Raw genomic sequence first — 24,606 nt, forward strand, 5'->3', positions numbered from 1 at the left:
TACTTTGGTCATCTGATGAGAAGAGAGGAGTCGCTGGAGAAAGATTTGATGTTGGGAAAGGTTGAGGGTCGCCGGAGAAGGGGTAGGCAGCGAACGCGTTGGTTAGATGGCATCCTCGAGGCACTGCAGATAAAGTTATGTGATGTTAGGAAGATAGTGAGAGACCGGAAAGCGTGGCGTGACATGGTCCATAGGGTCACGAAGAGTCGGACACGACTGAACGACTAAACTGAACTGAATAGGTATGAGGTATTGAGGGGTATTTGGAAAGGAATTATGGTGCCCGGACTTACTTCCGGAAATGCGGTTTTGTGCCTAAAATCAGAGGTACAGTCGACATTAGAAACAAATCAGAGATCCGTTGGACGATTAGCACTAGGTGCCCACGGCAAAACTACAAATGAGGCGGTACAGGGAGATATGGGCTGGGCATCTTTCGAAGTACGGGAAGCTCAGAGTAAAATATTATATGAGGAACGCCTGAGGAAATTGGACAGTAACAGATGGGCAGCTAAGGTATTTAAATACCTGTACCTAAAAAGCGTTGACTCACAATGGAGGAAAAGAACTAGGAAACTAACTAGTATGCTAGTAACAACGACGGAGAAATAAAGAGCATGAAGCAACAGGTGAAAAACACAGAAGGTAAAAATTGGATAAATTTGATGGAAAAGAAACAGAGTGTGGAATTATACCGAAAGTGGAAAATGCAGATCAGGAAGGAAGATTTCTTTGATAACTCAAGAGGCAGTGCCCTACTTTTTGAAGCTAGATCAGGGTGCCTTAGAACACGCAGCTACAAAAAGAAGTTTAACAATGGAGATGACACATGTGCTGTATGTGGAAACTCCAGTGAAACAATTGACCATATTATACTCGAATGCAATGGTATCCATCCGGAAGTTGATGCAGGCGCAATCACTGTTCCTGAAGCTCTGGGGTTTAGAGATAACAGTGGCCGGGTGAATAAACAGGCGGTGGAAACTAGCAAAAAACGGCTGGAAGATTGGTGGCTTAAAAGCAGAGAAGTGACATAATGTTAGTAATGTAGGAGGAAAATTTAATAAATAGAATGATGGTTTAGTTAACTACTATAAATCAATAATTGATATATGGAGAAAAATGAGCATGATAGCTACTGCTACCACCCCGTTTCAAAGGGGATGCTCCTATATTCTATCCTTCCATCCATCCAAGACTTCTGTACCCAAGGATGTGGGATCGAATCCCGGCCGCAGCAGCAACTTTTTGATGGAAGTGGAAAGCAAGGCGCCTGAGTGCTGTGCAATGTCAGTGCACATTAAAGAACCCCAGGTGGTCGAAATTTCCAAAGCCCTCCACTATGGGGTCTTTCATAGTACTCGCAGCAAACAATTTCTGCCATACCATATCACGCATCATTAAATCACAATACAGTCCATGGAAAGGAAATACGCCTATGCCACTCAATATCTATTTACAGAGTTTAATTTTCAAGAAACAGTGCTACAATACACCATTATATAGAGTAGCAAAACACTGATCTCGTGCTAAACGAAAGCAAGTAGAAAGTCCGGACCGCAGATCTGGATAGGTTCCAAACTTTGGACGCAACGTGTACTGAAAAGGAAGAAAACAAGACACAAATTAAGGTAGGCTTTTTAACATTCAATCATATACTGCTACAAGAACTAGCTTTAGAAACCAGATGGTTTGTTCCTTCTTAACATGGTTATGAATGATGACAAAACAAAAGTAAAAAAAGCTGAGCTGGAGTTGGAAACCGCAATGTCTGAAACGCCGTATTTGAAATGTAGACTATGGCAAAGCCACCAACCTGTAATGGAAACCACAACGGGGCATTCTGTTTTTTTATCTGATCCTGACATGAATATAATAGTTCCATTTTTCAGAGTAAAGGAGTGCGGGTTAGAATCTTGGAAGCAGTTTTTTTTTTTTTTTTTTATCAGAGAATGAGAAGTGAAACATACTTCCTGTTTATGCGTGAGGTTCCATAGCGCGCATCAAGAAAAGGACCGAACACGAGCGCTTGTGTTCTGTCCCTTCTTTAATGTGCGCTATGGAACCTCATGTAGATTACCCACTAGCCCGAACCCTGACCCTTCCTGTTTGATTCTTTGCTTGCTTTCTTCAATGCACTCGCTGCATTGTTGAATTTGTGACGCAAAAAACTCTGGACCATAGAGTAAGGTAGGTGGGGAAATTTTGACATCGCATGAACTGAAGAGGAAGGAAACAAGACACAAATTAAAGCCCTCTTTTTAACATTTAAAACAATCAAATACTGTAACAAAATAATAAATACTGTAAGCTGTAACAAATATGGCAGCCCCTATTAATGCAAAATAAGTGAATAAAATTCTCAAATGCAGCCCAAATCTGGTCAGGTTAGATATACCAGTACTGCCCTTCTAAAAGCCGGTGTCATGATCACAGCTGACCGCATGCTTTCGTTGATTTATAAATGCAAAAATGGACAACTCTCGCAAAAAAAAAAAGATAAATGTGCCGCTTCTTAACATTCGCATCCACCACAGCTTATGCTACTTTGCACATTCAGACGACAAGGACGGTCGACTCTGGCAAAAAAAAACAAGAAAGAAAAAAAAAACATCTGCCGCTTCTTAACGGCCACCCTAATCCATCCTAATTTACAACGAAATTTTGTTTTTACACAGCAGCATTTATACAAAAAAAAAACACTGTTATATTACGAACTTCACTGCATGAACAGTTTATCTTTTAGCGGTGTAGAAAATACAAAACCCAAGTTCTCGAACCCTTCCCTTTCCGCTTAATCTTGAATGCATGCATTTGTGACTATAATACAAGCGAATTTGGAAGAAACAGCAAACGAAACAAGTAAAGCTTTGGTAACATACAATTGCATACCTCAAAATATCAGTACAGTTGAAATTTTCTGTGGAGCCAAGCTGCTCCCAACAGGTTTTGACCGGAACAGCGCGCACTAAGACACAGACAAGAAGAGAGACACGACACACACGAGCGCTGACTTTCAACTGGTGTTTATTGTTTGGTACGAGGCATATATACAAGTTCCAACAACACAAGGAAAACAACCATCCTTCATAGATTCATAGTCAATTCATGCATGTCACACTGAACAAGGACGATAACAACATTATCATTTTCCCTTCACTAAAGATGCCAATTCTTTTGAACTGATCGATAAAGAGGGGCTACTGACGCATGCGTCTTTAGACCAGGCGATGTGCGCTGCTTCGATTATTTCGCGTGTTGATTGGTCACTGTGTTTACTTAAAATTTGTGTGCTAGTGAAGTCAGGGTGGCAAGTTTTGTTTTCACAGTCTTTACAATGAATCCCGAGATGCCCTTTTACTGTGTTATGCATGTTATTATTGTGCTCCTTCAGGCGTTCATCGAGGCATCTCCCCGTCTGACCCACATACAGCTTGCCGCATGACAAGGGAATGGCATACACTACACCTTCTTCACATGACACGAATCGATTTTCATGCTTGATGTCGCAATCTCTGGGAACGAAATCAGTATATTAACCATTTTGCACATCTTCCCAAGCTTATCTGGAGCCGAAAATATAACCTTAACTCGTGCTCTATTCGCTATCTTTTTTAGTCTGTGGGAGAAATAATGAATGTAAGGTACAGCAGTAATTATTTCTTTTTCCTTCCGCGTCTCTGAATCTGCCTGCTTCCCTTTTCCATTTTTGCTCAAGCTACTGAGAATAGATTCGGACACTGATACTAGTAGCTGCTTGGGATAACCAGCCTTAACGAGCCGATCGGTTTGGAGAAGGAAACTATCTTGCATGGAGTGCATGCAGGATTTGTTAAGTGTGTTGTGATAGCATGACTTCACCACAGCACGTTTCACCAGCTTAGAATGAGATGACGTAAAAGAGAGCAATGGCTTTCTGCTTCGTGGCTGGTAAGACCAACACATGTGATGGAGTTTGAGGTCTAAAAATTTAATCTGAGTTTGAGGTCTAAAAATTGGATGACATTGTTTTCTGGCACTTCAGTAGTTAGTATGAGGGGATGAAGGCACTCTACAAAGTTAGCTTTGATCTGCGTAAAGACTGCGTCAAATTCTTCCACATTAGAGTCTATAAGAACGAGAAAGTCATCTACATATCGAAAACATTGTACAACCTTTGACCCTTTCAATTTTTCTGGTTATCCCAAGCAGCTACTAGTATCAGTGTCCGAATCTATTCTCAGTAGCTTGAGCAAAAATGGAAAAGGGAAGCAGGCAGATTCAGAGACGCGGACGGAAAAAGAAATAATTACTGTTGCACCTTACATTCATCATTTCTCCCACAGACTAAAAAAGATAGCGAATAGAGCACGAGTTAAGGTTATATTTTCGGCTCCAGATAAGCTTGGGAAGATGTGCAAAATGGTTAATACTGATTTCGTTCCCAGAGATTGCGACATCAAGCATGAAAATCGATTCGTGTCATGTGAAGAAGGTGTAGTGTATGCCATTCCCTTGTCATGCGGCAAGCTGTATGTGGGTCAGACGGGGAGATGCCTCAATGAACGCCTGAAGGAGCACAATAATAACGTGCATAACACAGTAAAAGGGCATCTCGGGATTCATTGTAGAGACTGTGAAAACAAAACTTGCCACCCTGACTTCACTAGCACACAAATTTTAAGTAAACACAGTGACCAATTAACACGCGAAATAATCGAAGCAGCGCACATCGCCTGGTCTAAAGACGCATGCGTCAGTAGCCCCTCTTTATCGATCAGTTCAAAAGAATTGGCATCTTTAGTGAAGGGAAAATGATAATGTTGTTATCGTCCTTGTTCAGTGTGACATGCATGAATTGACTATGAATCTATGAAGGATGGTTGTTTTCCTTGTGTTGTTGGAACTTGTATATATGCCTCGTTCCAAACAATAAACACCAGTTGAAAGTCAGCGCTCTTGTGTGTCGTGTCTCTCTTCTTGTCTGTGTCTTAGTGCGCGCTGTTCCGGTCAAAATGAGTTACCAACTTGCCCAAGCATCTGTTTTAACGAATGTCCCAACAGGTGCTCTATCATTAATTTTACCCACAGAAAACCTTTTGACCAAACTTGGGACATCTCAATTAAAATCCTGACTGACGGCTGGAGGTACAAACATTGCCATCAAAAATTATCATGAGCTTCATGTGTTGATACAACTGCCATGAAATGGGTACTCCCACTGAATGCGAAACCAAGTGGCGCTGTGAATGTTTTAACGGTGCCTGAAAGCCTGCAACTGCATTGCAGGTACAACAGGAATGGGATGTGCAAACTGAAAGTCTCAGCAATATAGACCACCAAGTTCAGTTTGATTCTTGTACTGTAAGTTCTCAATGGTTTTCTCACATGAATGCCAACTAGCGCCCATATTGTAAACGTGCCTCGACTCGATGCTCTACCACCAGTGCTTGGAGTGGAGAAAACAGCCACTCCTCCACTTCAGGGCCAATTTGGATTCATGAATCCAACTCGGCATTTCTTCTGACAAGTTCTCTCTCCACTCGAAGCAGCGCAAATGGCGTATGGGGATGAAATTAAGGCGTACTTTTGGCCCGAAAACTGTGTGCTAAAGTAGCACGCTTAGTTTTTCATGTTGAGTCTTCTAAACAACCTTCGCAAGCAAGTTGGATGTTAAGAGCATAGTGGAACTTGTTTTGCGGGCTAGATGAAAAGGGTGGCTGTGAAAAACGACCAAAAATGCTTTTGGCCTGGCAACAGTCGCTGCTGGTGACGTAGAGTTTACGCAGTACATGACATAGGCTTTGAGAAATGGTGTGAATACTTTGGTTGGTGTGAGATGTTCTCGCCCTTTGCCTTTTTTTTTTTATTGCCATGCTTTGACAGACATCAAAATACATTGGAAAAAAAAAAAGTAAAAGCCGGCACTTTTATGAACATGGCTTTGGCCTTCAGAGGGCTCGGGGGCAAACGGTGAAAACCTGCATGCTGCTTCACAGTGCGTTTCAGCGCATACACCTGAATTCGGAGCCCTAACTGAAAATGTGCTTGAAGAGAATGCCTTCGCTGGCAGCGAATATCCATCCGTAGGACAAGCACACCAATGCACTCCCTCGACAGTGCCGCGCGTCCGAAGACGCACTACGTACCCTCAAGTGACAGGCAAGCCATTGATGCGTGGGGTGCAGCACAGATGTCCGCACAGCCCCACCGCGCCTTCGGTGCACCCCAGCTTACTGCTTGCGACATGCTGTTCCCCCACAACAAGTTTGCCGCCATTCATCAGAAAGGGCGAGCTATGGAAGGAGTGCGCCTCCCCCACAGCTCGAGTCCACCTTCAAGCTCACCATTAACCGTGAAATGCGCGCCTCAACTCTGCACTCAGTAGGCTCCGAAAAGTTGTTCACTTCATCAGCAACGACTTGAAATGTACCCACACCACAGGAGCATAATGCGATAATCAATTACAGTACTGGTACCGGCGGCTGATCACAGTTATAAAAGCTCGGCACGGGCAGCAAGAGGCCACGGCCACACCTGTAAAACGATAACGTGCCAGATGTCCTGGGTCGCTGTCACTTTCAGCCAATGCTTTAGAGAAAGGTTTGGTGCATTCTCGTCATATCCACTTTCGTGAAGTTTGGTATACCGGTAGAACAAAGTCCACACAGCGAGCAAACGATGTGATGTCCTCAGTGTTTACAAGTGGAGTGGTCGAGGAGCGGCGCCAAGGCAGCGGCATTGCGGACTAGAGATTCTTGAGAAAACTCGAGTGCTCTCTGGCACTGTGGGAGTTATTCGAGTGGAGGTTGTTTTCTGAAACGAAAAACGGGCCTCAGGGGTGTGGAAAACCAGTTTCCTTCCCCTTCGCCGCGACCGACCACCACCACCCCAACGAGCTTCATGGCAGCGCCGGCTGGGAGAGGAGGTAAATACCTCCCCTTGGGGGAAGGAGACCAGCGATGGGAGCGCCACTGAGACGTCTACGCGGGTTCCCGCGAGAAGACGAGAGAGAGCTTCTGGATCCAGCCGGCAGCGAGAGCGGTCGTCTCCCGCCGCCTCTCCCGGCAAATGCCGGGGGTAGCGGGAACGGAGTACGCTGCGCACACGGGAGGACCCGTCGTGCACGACCACCCATCTTCTGGTTCCCAACGGCGAAGCGACCGGTAAATACCGCACGCTCTCGCCGCCTCCCGCGGCAAACGCCGTGGTACGGCTTCGTCCGAAGAATGCGGCGCGCACGGTAATCCCGGCCGCCATATTCACGGCGCGTTCAAATGTCCGCCGCCGAAGTCGCACCCCCATTCCCCAGCCGGTGAGTCAAAAGCCCTTCTTACGTAGCCTTGCCCTTCCAAGGAAAACCTTGTTGATGTATAGCTAGCCGACATGCTCTGTATTATTTGCAAGTGCAATAAATAGCATTCGAGTTTAACTATGTGTCGTCTCCGTCCTTTGTCCCTTTGTTCCCCTTCGCGGGTCGCTAGCGAGGACGCTGCACCTACGGAGTTAGGAGCGGGGCGGAAGACCGTCCCCCTCGTATTACCACAGGGGCTGCTTGGAGTAGAAATTCGAGTGAAGGCGCAGTCGTGAATATGACGGTAAGACTAACTGCCACATTCGCGAACATGCCTTCACTGCAACTTCTACTCCAGGCCGTTTGGAGCGGCAGATCTGTTTTGTTTTTTGCCAGAGTCGACCATCCTTATAGTCTGAACGTGTGGCGTAGCATAAGCTTTGATAACTCTGATCAGCTGCCGGTACCAGTACTGTAATTGATCATCGCATTACACTTTTGTGGCATGGGCACATTTCAAGTCGTCACTGATAAGCGAAAGTTTCGTGGCTCGCCCTGCGGCGCGATGGCTTCCCCAGACGACGGTGAACTTGCAGGGGAGCAGTGTGTTACATGCAGTAAATTGGGGGAACTGGAGGTGCGGAGAAGCTGTGCGGACATCTGTGCTGCACCCCACGCTTCAGTGCCTTGCCCATGGCAGTCGAGGAAGCGCATTCATTTGCTCATCCTACAGAGCGATATTTGCAGTCAGCAAAGGGCATGGCTTTTCAAGTAGGTTTTCAATTATGGCTCCGAACTTGTCCGAAAGAGACAGGGCAATCAATGAACAGAAGGATAAATGAACATCGGGCAGACACAGGCAAAGCCCTCCCAAAGGCAGTTTCCCAGCATTTCAATCAGATGGGCCGTAAGGTTGTTGAAATTTATTTATTTATTCTCCATGTTGGGCTTTAAATCTTCAAGGGACACAAAATATAGGGTGGCATATCTAATCCATAAATTTAGAACATTGGAACCAACAGGAGCAAATATTGTTACGTGAGTATTTACAGTATATCTACAACAGCCTCAACTAGCATAGCCGCAAGCAGCAACATGGAACCAGGCCCACTTTGTTATCTCCCTGTCCCTTCCACGAGGCAAGTGAAGGAAACACTTCGTTGTCGTTATCTTGCAACAATATCTTGAAAGAAGCATTAGTATTCCTTAAATATATTTCCTCTCTGCCACAACTAGTCATGAAAACAATCCCTTAAAGTGTAAATAGTACAGTTTATTCATAGCACATGTGCATACTCTGGATCCCCGCCCCCCCCTCCTGTAAAAGCATAAGCTCCAATTGTTTTTTCAAACATGTTTGTTTCTCATTACTTGTTACTTTGGTTCCCCCTTGAATTGTTTCAGATAATGCCATGCTTGGCAGGTATAGTATACTCTGATTTGTTGTTATTTTGATTTTTTTTTTGTCCTTCTCTCCCCTTTCCAAAACCTCTTGATAGCTGTTCCCATGCAGCTGCATTGCTCATCAGGTCCCTTTGGAATGCTTGTCCCTTTCAATGTATGAAGGAGCACTGAACAAGGGTAAAAGGGGTACAAGAATGCTGAATTGGGTGAGTTGGAGAGTTTGCAGTTGTCCTTGTCTTCTTTGCGCTACGTTTCCTAAAATGTAAAAGGGGTACATCTCAGTTTGCAGGTCGAGCCAACGTTTCGACAAGTGGACTTGTCTTCGTCTGGGCAAAGCGATCATCAGTGGCAGGGGTTTAAATACGCTTTTGCTTCCAAAGAAGAAAAGCTGTGGAGGTGAAAATGGGTGGGAATAAGGCAGGTGAAGGAGTGGGGAGGGGAGGATGGGTGAGAAGATGAGAAGAAAGTAGGTCATGGAGTGAAGAAAAAAAAAAACATCTTCAGTATGTATTTCTCAGCCTGGAACAAGGGATCCTGTGGCCAGTAAAAGAAGTAAAAGCAGCATACCAGGAAAAACTACAATACCGGGTAGATGATTAGTCACCACTTAAGAATATCCCTTAAGTATATTCCCTATGCAACATAACTATTCGGGGAAACAATCCCACATAGCGTTAATTGTACAGTTTATTCACAACGCATGTACACTCTATTCCCTTCTGCAATAGCATAAGCTGTACATGTTTCTCCAAACACATTTCCCCCTTATCACTTGTTGCTTGAGTTTGTCCTCAAACCTTTTTTCTTTTTTTGCATGTCATTTGTGGTTCACTGTGCGGTTATTATCCTGTGACTTTGTACACACCTCCCCCTCCTCCCCCCCCCCCCCCCCCCCCCGCCACCACCACCACCAGCTTTGCAGAAAGTTTTAAGAATTGGCCCCCTTAGATATATTCCTTATCAGGGCCCTTTGCAAAGCCTGTCTCTTTGTAAGGTGTATCTGCACCAAACCCTCTTAAGTGGTGACAAATCATCTTCCTGGTATTGTAGTTTTTCCTGGTATGCTGATTTTACTTCTTTTGCAGGCCACAAGATCCCTGATTCCAAGCTGAGAAATACATACTGAAGATTTATTTATTTTTTCACTGCATGACCTACTTCCTTCTCACCACCCATCCTCCCCTCCACACTCCTTCACCTACTTTCTTCTCACCCACTTTTCCCTCCTAAACTTTTCTTCTTCGGAAGCAAAAGCGTATTTAAACCCCTGCCAGTGATAATCACTTTGCCCAGACGAAAACAAGTCCACTTGTGGAAACGTTGGCTCGACCTGTGAACTGAGGCGTACCCCTTTTACACTTGTTCAGTGCTCCTTCATAACGGGTAAACCATCTTCTTCCTTTCGTTCTACCTGTCCCCTTTCAAGAAACACGTGTCAGCATCGAACCTGCTTTTGGTGCTGACAATCGTCTACTTCGCATATTAGATTTCCTTGCTGCTGCTGCTTTTCTTTTTTTTTTTTTTTTTTCATTGATGGAGGCACTGGTTTCATGCTCATAGAAATTCATACCCAAGGAAACATTCTTTCACTTCTCGCCCTGCTTCTTCCCCCCCCCCCCCCTGGCTTTTCTTCTTCGGAAGCAAAAGCGTATTTAAAACCTCCACCAGTAATTGTACTGCCCAGACGAAGACAAGTCCCCTTGTCGAAATGTTGGCTCGGCTTGCTAACTGAGGCTCCCCCTCTACACTTGTTCAGTGCTCTTTCATCCTACAAGCGAATTCCCTACTTTGATCTAATAGATGTGCCGCCTTCATGGCCCCAACAGCGCAACAAACTTTGTTTAGACTTGATGTTAAACTCCTCTGTTCATAGTAAAACTCAAGGTGTATCTGGGACAATTAGATTTCTAACTGCTTAGACTGTGCAGCTCTGACAGGTCAACTTTCAGTGCCCCAATGAGGCATTTACACTGCCCAACTTGACACACAGTACTTTCAGAGAGAATCATGCTTAGCAACAGGTATAAAAAAAATAATGCAGAATAGGTGCCTCTTATAAAGGGCTACAGGTTAACTTAATTTTCATTGAAACAGTTGATCAACACTTACAGGACGGCCAAAACACTCAGCACCTCCAGTATTTCCTGCTGCTGCACCAGCCATCCCAGAAGTATTGAAGACGTCAACAAGTTCTGGCAACTCTATAAAACAACAGAACATTACAGAAAGAAAACATGAGCAACACTGCGCATCAGAGCTTCAGATGGGTGAAGTTTAAATTTCCCAAACTTATTTAGCTACCGACAGCACAGAGCAACACAAAGATGCTACTCAGCTAGAAATCATCTGCACTATATCGTGCAGCAACCAACAATGCTACTGAGTAAAACTTATTTGCCTTTGTCTGGGCCTTAGAAAATAACCTTTTATTTTTTTTTTTTTTTTTCGTTTGCTCCTGCACAAGGTCTGCAGACATAATTAAAAAGGTATCACTTGCAGAGTTTAGAAATCGTTCTTGAGGTGGCACCACAAAAGGCAGCTATGTATTGTACAACCAACAGACATATGAGCTACCACTGCACAGCACCAACTATAAGATTGAAATGCAAGGAGGCAGTGTCCATATTCCAGTGTACATAAAGCAATACCTACAGGAAGAAGGTGTGCCTACATACACACCCACCAGCTGCTCGGTTAAATGGACTCACTTGCTCAAAATAATGCGCAATGGTCTCAACTGCCTCAGATGAAACAGACAAAGCGAGCACTCAGATTAAAATATTCAAGGTGCATTCTGAATGAGTGAGCCCAAGAAAATTTGCACTTTTTTTTCTAGATGCAAGATTTCTGGTTCCCAATTCAACGAAAATGTTTGTACTCTAAAAAAGTAGTCGCATACAGTGCCAAGTCTGAACGACAAGCACTGTATCGCAACAGTGCTCAGATAACAACATTTTAGCGCACATTATTTGGATTACATAACTGGTATCAAAGCCTCCCTTAACCTTCACCCACTGGAAATTCCGACAGAAAATTGCACAACTTTGTCCTCATTGACCAAAATTGCTCTTAGAGTCGCCACTACGCACTTCTCGTTGCCATTATAATTCAATGAGCGTTCAGCGTCTTCATGGTCACACTGATGCTTTCAACAGGTCCTTTTTTCCTAGACCAATTGCAGCATAGAATAAATTACCCGAATCAATAGCCTCCAAGCATGACATTTAAATTTACGACTATACTTGCTGCCCATCTAAACGAACAACTACAATGGTTTCCTTTCTGTGCAATTTTTATTCTTTCGAGTTAGTGATTGTGGTCTATGTTGCATTTGTTTTTGCTCTTACTGCCCATAGTCTGTTTTAGGAGTTTTTGAATTGCGCTCAGGTACAATTTATGGTATTCTTGAATTGCTGTTGTATTACTGCATTGTAGTGCCTGTTCTCGTTTTTCATTTACTGACCGTTGATACATATGTTATCGATTTCCCCCCCCCCCCCCCCCAATGTAATACCCCACTTGGGGCCTTTAAGGGATAGAAAATGATGATGATAATGATGATGAGACACAGTAAAGGTTATGTGAACGCATAACTTTTTCTATCACGCAAATAAGACAGGCAGTCTTGCGCTCGTGCCAATAACTTTGGCATGTAAGTATGCGGCGACATAGCACAGCTAGAGGCAATATAAGAACACAGGAGCACGTGGCCTCCACACTTTGCAAAGTGCTGCCACCGACATGTGATCAGAATCAGCAGTAAAGGCGCACGCAAAGTAAGCTTGGACAGCTCCTTTTTCCGAGGATGCCCTTTACATTATTTCTTTAAACAAAGAAATAAGTGGTCAGTGGTACCATGGATTGACCCATAATTTGATGAAGATTGGACACAGACATGGCATCCGGATTGTTCCCTGCGACATAAAACAGAGCCAAAGGCATGTTTGGTCGAGTGAATAACTAGGAGTTTAAGTCTAGATGCCAAACTGCACACCGGACAAGGTACTCCGATTGTATCCAGGGGATTGTTTACCAGATTCCCTTACATTGTGGGAAGCAATACATTGATTAAAACTTCCTGCTGGGCGAGTTGGTAGTTCATCTTGATGTAGGTTTTTTTTTTTTTATTTTTTTAGCGCAAACGTCTCGCCTGTCTTGTCTGTCTTTGTTTGCGCTAAAAAAAAAACAACCTACATCATGCAATACATTGGACAAACAGGAAGATTCATTAATAACAAAATTAGAGAGCACACTGCAGCAATATCGGAGAAGTCAGACATCAACCTCCCAGTGCACTGCAAAGGCTGCTTTATTTGTATTTGCAAAGACCAAAAATGTCCAGCTGACCTTCACAATGGGAAGGTTTTGAGAAGGAATAAAGGCAGGTTAACAAGGGAAATTTACAAAGCACATGCAATCAGGAACTCGGAAGACCAATTGTTACCACGCCTTCAATGGTACTGTTGAAAAAGGAATTAGATTACGCTTGTTGGCAGGATGTTAAAGATAAGGAATAAGTTAGCTGCAGAGGTAAAGTGAAGGGAGAAAAGATGCGCGGGTTCAGATCAATATAGTTGTCAGTGCAGCGTTGTCCTTGTGTCTGTGTGCGCTTCTTCGGTTTTGTTCCCCTGCTCTGCTGCCTTCTTCCAAGATGTTACACCAACTAGCTCAACGTTCTACTCTATTATTGTTCAACTGAGTGATTTCATGTGAAAACCAAAGCCTTGAATGTACACGGCATTGCGTTCCACTGTTTAGGGCATTTAAAAGGCAATAGATGAGAAATGTATGCGACAGTCAAGCACAGCAAAACTGAACATGCCCGCGCCTACATTTCTTGCCATCACTACCTTGTGTTTCGCCTTGCAGCTCGGACATTTATTTCTTTCCCTACTTCTTGCTACGCTTTTCCTCTCTTTTACTTCTGAGTGAACTGCACCACCTTCCTTCCATATTCATAGCCAACTTTACTTTTTTATCCTATGCACTGTATTCTTTCCTTCACGGTTCTAAGGCTTATGTAAAGTTGGCTCCTTAGTGTTGGTGAGCCTGATGGTAAAGCCATTAAAAAAAGCAATTTTGCGTTTTTTTTTTGTTTTTTTTTATATCTGCCCTTCGATTCTAAGTAGTGCGTGTGCAGTGATGTAATTTCAAGGGAAGTACATCCCCGTGGCCAGGTGCACTTTACGACAACTGATTGTTACCAAAAATGTTTTTACCATTTAGGCAAAAGATGTCGCTTATGGAAGAGGAACTGGGACTTCAGTTTCATTTTACTATATCCGAGTTTACTATAGTGTGGTTCCACTGTATTAGCACTGCGCTGCGTGTTCATTTATTGTCAGTTTCGCTGAGCTAAGACAGTGCACTCTTAGACAGGCCCTCCAATGGCTTCAAGACAGCAATAAATGAACCAGCTGTGAATGGACCCCTTTCTAAGTCAAGCCAGAGCTTTGAAATCAATACTGAGTTGCAGGCAGCCACATATTTGCAGTGATGGCAGATGAGACTGGGACAGGCATTTAAAAACATTCCTCATCATATGTCTAATTCTGCACATGCACCATGCCAATCATTTAACGTGCCAGAGAGTGCCATGTAATGATTAATCACAGGCCTTTAATTGTGACACTCAATTGTACAGTGAAAATCCTTTCCTATATACAAAAGTGATCACTAGCTGTAACATGAACTGTAGAAATTAACACAGAGAGCTGAGGCTGTGTGATCACTACCTGCATAATATCTGCATTCCCAGGCCATTAAAATTGCAAACAAGCCATTCCTTTCTCCAGTAGACACAATATGAAAAATTTTTGACTGATTTTAACTCTTATTTATGTGGAGGATCAGAATATCGCAAAAGTGTATTTAAATTGCCAATGACAATTTTTTATTCAATATGAGTTATGCATAGATAAGCCTACTAACTACTTCAACGTAGCCAAAAACATGTAGTTGCTTACCTTTTGATCTAATTCCAGCCTAAGATGCTGTCTCCCCCTTTTTGTTTTCCTGGCTTCTATTATACAAAAAGAAACACAATAATTTTTTTTTCAAAAATGAGGTTTAACTGCTTAAACACAAACAATTTAGAACTGATTCCTAGCTTTTAACAAGCAGCAGTCATTCATCAATAAGAGGCCTGGAGGAATGTAAGAGACTAATGGTATAATGAATAATGCAATTTGAACATTATTTTCAATAGCAAGCTGTGGTACTTAACAGAATAGTGAAAGCTTAGCATCAACACTAAGGCAACAGGTGATGCCACCAAGCTGCCCATTAAAGCTCACAAAAATAATTTCTTTTGCCGATGTACTGCATATTAAACTCGCTGAAATTGGTGTGCCAGACTTACTGAATAACATAAAAAGCTATGTACTGCATGTTAAACTCGCTGAAATTGGTGTGCCAGACGTACTGAATAACATAAAAAGCTATGTACTGCATGTTAAACTCGCTGAAATTGGTGTGCCAGACTTACTGAATAACATAAAAAGCTATGTACTGCATGTTAAACTCGCTGAAATTGGTGTGCCAGACTTACTGAATAACATAAAAAGCTATGTACTGCATGTTAAACTTGCTGAAATTGGTGTGCCAGACTTACTGAATAACATAAAAAGCTATGTACTGCATGTTAAACTCGCTGAAATTGGTGTGCCAGACTTACTGAATAACATAAAAAGCTATGTACTGCATGTTAAACTCGCTGAAATTGGTGTGCCAAACTTACTGAATAACATAAAAAGCTATGTACTGCATGTTAAACTCGCTGAAATTGGTGTGCCAAACTTACTGAATAACATAAAAAGCTATGTACTGCATGTTAAACTCGCTGAAATTGGTGTGCCAGACTTACTGAATAACATAAAAAGCTTTCTGCTAAATAATTTGACACAATCTACCAGCTCCAAGATGCTGTGGAGCTGGCAGATACACATGGGGTTCACGACCACCTTGTACAGGATTTCTAGCTCAAACAGGCTTCTGCTGCACACTGCTAACTCGAATAAGGAAGTTACTACATGATGATCTGAAAACATATGTTAATGGCCTGCAGATCTATTTAATTTCTGACTCTGTCTCAGGGATTAGATTGCAAACGTAAGCATTTTATGCTGTTGTCAAAGAAGGAAAACAATACATTTTTACAGAAATCTAAAAAGCAATACAAAACATTTTCTCATTATGGCCTATAACACACGAATGGAAGGTACAGAAGACAGAAACCTTGCTGGTCTTCAGTTGATGGGCATCACCCTATCCCTCCTCTTCCTCTAGCATTGCATTCAGTAATTTTTCCAGATTGCTGCGCACAGCTAGGAAGAAGAAAACCTATTAGTAGACACTCTCATACCAGTCTTTGCTTCACTCTATATTATGGCTTGTGAATGACATCACTTGCCTTAACATACAAATGCCACAGTTCAAAATTGAGCTCTTGCTCTGAAAAAGCAATGACTATGTTCATTTTTGTTTTTACATATCGAACACCCTGGGCGGGGACACTTATATCCCCACCCACGGTGTCCGATATGCAAGAACAAAAATGTTGAAGCCGACTTGCTGTGGGACTGCCCAGCACTGAAATTGACACGAATCCCGGCACTTGGCGAAAGCTAGCCTGCCAGCAAACAATCCTGCCTCGTATATCACCTGGACGCAGGCACTCCTTGACTTCATAAAATCACCCAACCTTTTTCCATTAATTTAATCATTTCTTCATTCTTCATCTCATACCCTACTGATGCCCTTAGGCAGTAAATATCGTTAAAAAAAAAAAAATCAGACGGCACAAGCAGGCAATGTACTTTCCGGTTCTAACCCAAAAACATTGATAAACATTCGCCGGTAAAAAAATTACGGCATCTGAAAAACCCAATAAAGCCGGTTTTTGGTATCTAGGACCAGTTCTTGAAAAACTTTTCCTCTTCCGTCCCTTCAGAGTACAGAAACAAGCACAAAGTATTTTAACCATGGCTCCACTTGTTTACGTTATTGCAAAATCCGGACACTGCGATATGTGCCAAAAGTCTTTCTGTGGCGTGACATCGTATTTTTTCTCCCTTAATACCAACGTTGGGAAAAAAATTACTGCACTGTCGACATGTTGAGCACTACGTGCATGCCCCTTCTCCCCAAGGAGGGCCGTAAATATAAATAACCAAAGAACTTGGGAGACCCTGCACAGCTCTGACCCTGAGACCCAGCTGGGCGCGATCAACCTGGCCGAAGAACAACGCACACCAGCCAGCATCCGAGGCGAAGCGCCAGACGCAGGTGGCGGAGATACGCGGTCTATTCCTCCTTCTTGATAAACATGCATGCATACCGCCACAGCGAAGTAGCAGCGCTATCTGGCTCAATGCAAGGGCGCCAGTTCTACATCTGCAAAAAATACAATAATAGTCTGTATACTTACGGCTGAACTTGACAGCTTGCGCGACGAGCAGCTTTGATGAGCCAGTTGCCCGCCGTTTTTTATCCTCTCGGGCCAGGCAACGTTTACCCAATTGACCTTCTGTTGAAGGGCCGCTGAACGTCGGCAAGGTTTTTGAGTTATGTTTGACGACTGCGTCGCGCCCCTGAATTACATTAACATACTCTACAGCAAAAGATTCATCGGGAAATCGGAACAGCGCGAACTTGTACAAGTACAGAACAAGATGTCACATGTCACCAATGGATCCCAAAATGGCCTAATCGCACGTGTGTCGCACCCGCCACGTATAAGGAGTAAATAATGTTTCTTTCTCTTGTTTTAGTAGTAACTCACACCATTTAGCCCCAAATCTAGCCCTTGTTAACAATCTTTTTCCTCATTTATTTTTTTTTTTCACAGACATCTTTTTACCATATATACAAGCATGGCCTCCGAGATCACCAAACGCGCGCGTTTGGTGATCTCGGAGGCCATAATACAAGCAACTTTTTTTATATATATTTATTTTCAAATTTTATAGGCCTACACGTCACATTTTTGTCTCGCTTGACATTGACACACACGATCCTTCTGCATCTGCTTTTGTGTCTGCTCACGTTTTGTAACGCACCATAATGAGTACAGCTTCATATACAAAGGCGTAGCAATTTCATTATAAACTCCATTCTTATTTCATTTTTATTTTTTTGTCAATTAGCGGTCGCCGTCGTCAGACAAGTCGTCCTGCATGTTGCTCCTTTTACCCGGAAGTTAACGAAGAACTCGTCCGCACCGTTATGAAGACGATTGTTCGAAAGGATAACAATTCGGCGTTCTCGCTGTCTCGGCATCATATTTCACTGGAACTGCTAGCTGAGAGGCGCACACGACCACAAAACATCAGTCATGATGTATGTGCACCCCTCGAATGTATTCAGGAAAACAAAAGGGACGCAGGAGGTTTAGGAGGTATGATCTAGTCCTGAAAGTGGTAGTGTGTCCCTCTTAATCACTTGAGTAAGAGACAGAGAAGATCGCCATCGTGGCCACAGACGTTCCGCCACGCTATGCTCTGCGGCCATTCCAACGTGTTAGCAAACACATCGCAAGACATCGTCGCTGCCGTATTCAGTATTCAGCTGATTGTAGTACATATATGAAAGAGTATATGTGTGATCCGTACTAAGCTCGCCATACGTGTTTGATACGACGTCCCGTATATTTGCTTGTGTTATATACGTGATCGGGATTGGGACAGGGGGCCGGTAAAACACTGCACGGGAACGGGCCGTGGGCCAGGGCTTTCTGTGTATACAGCTTCTTTTGGAAATGAAGGAGTCCTGCCGCTAAATTTGGTCCAGTGATTTATTTGACGCCGAATAAGAGAAAGCGTAATGTCTTCCCAAAACTTTCTTGACGAAACCTTTTTCTTCTACAGGTACTACTACTGCCCTTAATTATCTGTTGAGAAGAATATTACTGTAAGTTCTTTTTTTTTTTTTTTTGCCTCATCTTGGCATATTTTTATGTACTGGCGGTAAGCAGTACATTTTTAAGGCGTCTGCGCATGCAGACTTTGTCGGGCCCGGGGCGGGCCTAGTCGCGGAAACGCGGGCCAGGTACGCGCCTGGTTCATGTGTGAATGGGGCCGGGCTGGGCTCGGCCTTTAAACGGTGGGCATGGGCCGGGCGCCTGGTTCATGTGTGAATGGGGCCGGGCTGGGCTCGGCCTTTAAACGGTGGGCATGGGCCGGGTCCGGACCGGAAAATCAGGTGCAGTGCTCTAGTCATGGCGTCGAGCGTGTGTTAATGCTGGAAGCACGTAGAGCATGAAAGCTTGCAGCGCGAACCCAAGACCCTTTTTGCAAGAAATTTCTATAAGCCAGCCAGATATATCAACTGAGTTTACCATGGGCAGTATCAAATAACTATAAAAATACTATTGCAATTAGACCATAATCGTTCAGCGGTTCAATTGTGCAAGTGCGTTACTGCAGGAAAGCAAATTCAATTTCGAGCGACCCGGGAATTAATCTTGTGCCCTGAACGTCCGTTTCAACTTGGATACCGCGGCTGCGCTCATGTACCCATGCATGTTCAACGGACAGTCCTTCACGCTCTTCAGCGCTTGAATTTTTATCCCGAGAATGAAAACGAGTGAATTAAAACGATGTAGGCCAAGGATCCTGTGGCTTAAAGGCCCACTGTCCACCCTCCGGTCGAAAATATTTTCTTCCCCGGTGACTGTGAGACTTCGCCCCTAGAACGCAAGGCCGCAAAAGTTTTTTGAAAAGAGTAACTAATAACCGCGATCACCCGATTCTGTCATGCTTCTCTCCTTCCGTTCCCTCGCAAAGGTTTTTCACTCTCCTGCCCGAGGTCGTCTAGCCTCCGCAAGACAATTTCCCCTTCGTCCTCCGCAGCGAGCGGTATAGGCGATGCGCAAAACGCCGACAACGCCGCCTGTCGCCAAAGCCGCAAAGCGTAGGCGGGCTCGGTCGGGCGCTGTTCATGTCAGCCTCTATGCGCGCGCGTCGCGTTTTCGTCTTTCGTCGTGGTTTAACTGATATAACGCCGCTGTCAATCTTTAGTAATGACCGGGAAGAATTGCTGCGTAGTTGATTTGTCAAACAGACATAAAACCTTGCCAGGAACACGTTTGTATACGTTTCCAGTGATGCTTCACGAGAACGACGGCGGCCGTGAATCGTGGTTTTTCGACGCAGAAAGCAAGCAATCGCACCGAATGACATTTGTTTAGGTTAATGCCATTTTTTTTTTCGACGCGCTGCTACACGACCAAAGCTAATGCCATTTCCAAAGTATGGTAACTGCGATTGACATGCAAATGTTGGTGCGCCTTCAATATGTTGCGAAGATCACTGCGCTGTAAAAGAAAGCAGCCTTTAAATTGACATTCCTGTCTTGCATGCCTTGTAACCAACCTTTTGATTAGGACTATCAATTACGAAGTCAGCGGCAATGTCGGCGGCGTTTGTTTACGAAAGGGCACGGAAGGTGCGTACGTCTGCGCTCGACTGCGAAACGCGTACGAGTTTCAACAACGCGTACACTTTGCGCACTAAAGCAAGTGTCAAGATCAAAATAGGCAGTATCTAGTGTACTCTCCGAAGGCGCTTCTATAGAACCTTCGAGTATCGCCCTATGGCGCAGCATACTACAGCCCCGTTGACTCCCGTACGTTTTCGCCAGATCGTTCGCTCGGCGTATTAAGGCCCGTCGAAAAATGCCCTGGCTTGTCCTCATCAAGAAAACATATGGCAAATTCGTAACGCTTGCCACATCGGATACCGCGAGCTTACCGCAACGACGCTTCCCGCGAAAGCAGCCGACGACGGCGCTCTGGCCGCGTGCTATGCCCTAGTCGTCGCTATGCCTAAGCGCCTAAACGGTTTCACATCAAAGCCGTAGCTGGAAGCGCTTTGGAAATAGTGTTTTTTTTTATTCCTTCATCAAATTAGGCGCTTATTATCCATAATCAACAGAGCATGCGTTTCTGAAGGTGACGAAAGAAATTCGCCGTGTCGGCAACTCGGCGCCGACAGACCGCGGCAGCAGGAGCGACCTGTTCCGCCCGCGCTGGGTGCGGTGGCTACGGATTGGCTGGCAGCGATGGGTGCCAGTTTTTTCTTTTTTTTTTTTACGATGGTATTTGGCATATTTCAGAAACATGACAAGCGGCACAATTATAGGAGCACAGTAGCATTTATTGCAGGTGGCATGTTTGTAGTTTATTTTGGGTGTATCTTCTCATCGAGTCTCTGGAGTCGAGATAACACATTTCCTCGTTGATCGCATTCGGATGAGTCGCTTTCATCGAATGTCATTATATTTTCTCGGGTAGCAGCTAACAAATATCATTTTGAACGAACGTCATTCGATGGAAAAGGTACTAAATTTACCGTGTGGCAGGGCTGAGTGATAACCATTGATAACTATGTTTTTAGTGTTTTCTGCTTGTCATTGCATCTTCCATGAATATTTCTTATTTAAACTTCGTTGCCTCCGCTACCGGGAATATACAATACGCATTAGATTTGTTAAATGCTTAGCCAGACGATCTTTAGCGTGCATTGACATCGCAAAGCACACGGTTGCATTTTGCGTTTCGCCTCCACTTAAACGTGGGCGGCGCGGTCGACTTCGGTCCCGATAACTCGATCCTCCTCAGTAGCCTGAGCCGCTGTGGCAGGTTATTGAACAGACAATTTCCAATATGCGTTTTGAAACTTGTCATGCAATTACTTTGAAGACCAGAGCCAGTGTTCTTGTTGGCTGGCAAGATTACGAAAACATAACATGTCGCTGCACTTGATATTCAATCTAAAGGTTCTAAAGCTTGTTATAAAGAGCGCTGCGATTGCGCAGTTGGGCGCGAGGGTGATACAAATGAAATGATGATACTACAATAATAAAATAGGATATAAAATGTAAATCTAATATGTACTTGGCTAATCTGTGATGCTGCTTTTTAGATATTGCCTCTGCTGATATCTCACTCCCCCATGAAATTATCTACCCGATCTGCCTTTTTGACGACGGAATACGTGAAATCCATGCCGTACAGGCAGTGGTAAAGCGCAAGCATGAAAAATCTGAACCCTTGCTACAGGAGCCCAATATGCGCTATTTATCTGATGCTCAGGATTTGCAAGCTCGCTGGCTTTTCCTGCGGTCGCACCGCTACGAAACCGCTCGCAGTTTCGAAGACGCTACCTAGTTTTCTGTAGCAATTTATTGCATGTAAACGAAGCAAGCGTGTACCATGAAGCAAAGAAAGAGCATTGGTTCATAGGTCAAGGAATGAACGAATTAGGGTGGCGTTGTAATGAAAGCGGGGCACCCAAAATGAGCTGCACTTCGTATATATACGCAATCTTGTTTACGCCAGTCTGCAGGAGACACTTGATGCATATGGAGGCGATGCAGTTTCAGACGGCCGTGATATCATACACATGTCCGCTATTATAAAAGGCGATCTCCTTGCGCACACTGTCACCGCGGAAGTGCCCGCGAGACGCGCACAAACGGCAGATCGCACGCGCGCGCCACGGCCAGGCTTGCCGCATGAGGCCCGCCTCGGGTTCCGACGGCCGCCGCTAGGCGGCTTTCAGTGGCGCCCCTATAGGCGCAGCCAGCGAGACGGACCAATGGACGTCGTTCGCGGTACGTACGTCATTACTGTGGCCCGTCGGGCCAGCGCAGGAAACGGTGATGGATGGATGGATGGAAAAACTTTATTTTCGTCAGAGAGCATGTATGGCTGACGACGACCTGGGTGGCCCACTCCACGGCCCTGGTCTGGACGACCGGGTCTGAGCTGGCCAACACGGCCTCCCACTGCTCGAGGGAAGGATCACGCATAATATCCGCCGGTGGCGGTGCTATGCTACAGCTTCTAAACTACAGCTCCTACAGCTAAACATGCAAGGAGGTAGAAAAAGAGCGAAATGGCTAGAGATAGAACAGCAGTTGAAGGATGACAAAATAGGTGTGTACGCTCTTTGCGAGACTCATCTCAGGGATCTAGAAGATCCGCCGTTTATAGAAGGCTACGTCTGGGAAGGGTGCAACAGAACGAGAACGGAAAGAAAGGGTGGAGGGGTAGGTATGTTGATACACCAGGGAACAAATTGGCAAAGAATTAAATCATCTTGTAAAGAACATATCTGGGTTTCGGGAACCATTGCCGGCATAAGGACATGGCTAAGGGTAGTTTATTTAGGAACAGGACATCAATGCAGGCAAGAAAACAGGGATCTTGTTGAATGTCTCAGTGACGATATAAGCCAGTTTGGAAACGGGGCCAATATTATTCTGCTGTGAACGGCCACATCGACGATCTGGATGGATACACGGATTGTAACGGGAAGCTAATGCTAGATTTCTGCCAGCGACACGATCTAGTTATAGTAAATAGAGAAACAAAATGTGAAGGCCAAATCACGTGGGAATTCCGCAACAGGCAGACGACCATTGACTATTGTCTAATGTCGCAGGAAATTTATAGCAAGGTCACAAAAATGGAAATAGACGAAGAAGGGGAGTGTAGTCTGGGAAGTGATCATAAACGTATTAGTCTGCAGATGGGGCCCGTGATGAAAAGAGAAATGGAACTTAGACAAAACGTAAACGCAAAATTAAACGACGATCAAATAGCGCAGATACCAGCAGACATAGAGGAAGCAATAGAGAAAAGCCCCATGGAAGACTGGGATTATGAACAGGTAGAACTACTCATAAGGAGTAAAATTCAGGAGGTTAAAGTAGCAAACCGCTGGAATGGAAAGAGTAAGCCACGGAGCTGGTGGAATAAGGAAATCAGGGAAGCTATTGAACAACGACGGGCTGCTTCAAGGGAACACCGAATGGCAAAGAAGGCACAGGCTTCTCAGGAGGAAATCGTCCAAAAATGGGAATCATATCGACAAAAAAAACTTCAAGTGCAGGCCCTCGTCCAAAGTAAAATAAGACAGTCCACCGATCGCTGGATGGCTGATATACACGATGCCTCTAGAGGCGGAGGAAGAAAATTCTGGAACCATATAAGCTGGCTAGGGAAGAAGAATCAAAGAAAGCAAGATCGGATTCAAGATAACGAGGGAAATTGTTTAAAAGGAGACAACGCAGTGAACTACATTAGATCAGTTATAGCCGAGTCATTTAGGAACGACGATAGGGCAATCTCCGCAAATCAGGAAGCAACACAAGGTAGCAGAATACAAAGCACCTTAGAACTGACCAATCTAAACTGGAAAAAGGCAGAAAAAAATATTCCTAAAAACACATCTACAGGAATAGATGGAATTCCGATCAAGCTGATTAATGATCTCGGTCCAAAAAGTAAGGAAACGTTGTTAAAAGCTTTGGAAACAGTCATATCGAATAAACAAATTCCGGACAGCTGGCGGCAGAGTAAAATGAATTTGAATTATAAAGGGAAAGGAGAAAGGATGCACATAAAATCCTGCAGGCCGATTACCATAACATCTGTAATGTACAGGTTAGCCATGCAGGCGGTGAAATTAAAGGTGCAAGCATGGGTTGAAAGTAACAAGATACTCGGAGAACTTCAGAACGGCTTTAGAAATGGTAGGCGCTTAGATGATTGCCTGTTCGTGCTTACCCAATGCATCGAAATATCTAGAGTGGAAAATAAACCTTTGTATTTGGCCTTCCTGGACATAAACGGGGCGTACGACAACGTAAGCAGGGAACTCCTGTGGAACATATTAAAAGAAGAAGGTTGCGGTTATGAGATAATAGAGTTCCTACAGGAAATATACCGGGATAACAAAGTAGAAATTACGTGGGAAGGGATAAGAAGTACGGAGGATGTCAAAGTATGCAAAGGATTAAGACAAGGCTGTCCTCTATCACCGGTGCTGTTCATGCTTTATATTGCCGCATAGAAGACGACGCCAAAGATGATGACTGGGCCCCACAAGCGCGAGCCTGGAAGAGAAGGAAGTTGGAGCGCA

At 44.3% G+C, this 24,606-nt stretch overlaps 1 long non-coding RNA gene across 2 annotated transcripts; it reads right to left on the minus strand.

Moving 5' to 3' along the window:
* Positions 1-1,449: 1,449 nt before the first annotated feature.
* LOC146194194 (uncharacterized) lies at positions 1,450-17,405 on the minus strand. Of its 2 annotated transcripts, none has more exons than XR_014705802.1 (5): positions 17,106-17,405; positions 15,914-16,002; positions 14,644-14,699; positions 10,787-10,878; positions 1,450-1,599 (listed from the first exon to the last, which is right to left on the minus strand). It is a non-coding gene; the product is annotated as an uncharacterized LOC146194194 (long non-coding RNA). The 2 variants fall into 2 exon arrangements; XR_014705803.1 differs by lacking the exon at positions 17,106-17,405 and adding an exon at positions 16,882-16,971.
* Positions 17,406-24,606: the final 7,201 nt, after the last annotated feature.

Source organism: Amblyomma maculatum, chromosome 3 (genome assembly GCF_055883805.1).
Source record: "Amblyomma maculatum isolate TAMU_Amacu chromosome 3, ASM5588380v1, whole genome shotgun sequence".
Lineage (NCBI taxonomy): Eukaryota > Metazoa > Arthropoda > Arachnida > Ixodida > Ixodidae > Amblyomma > Amblyomma maculatum.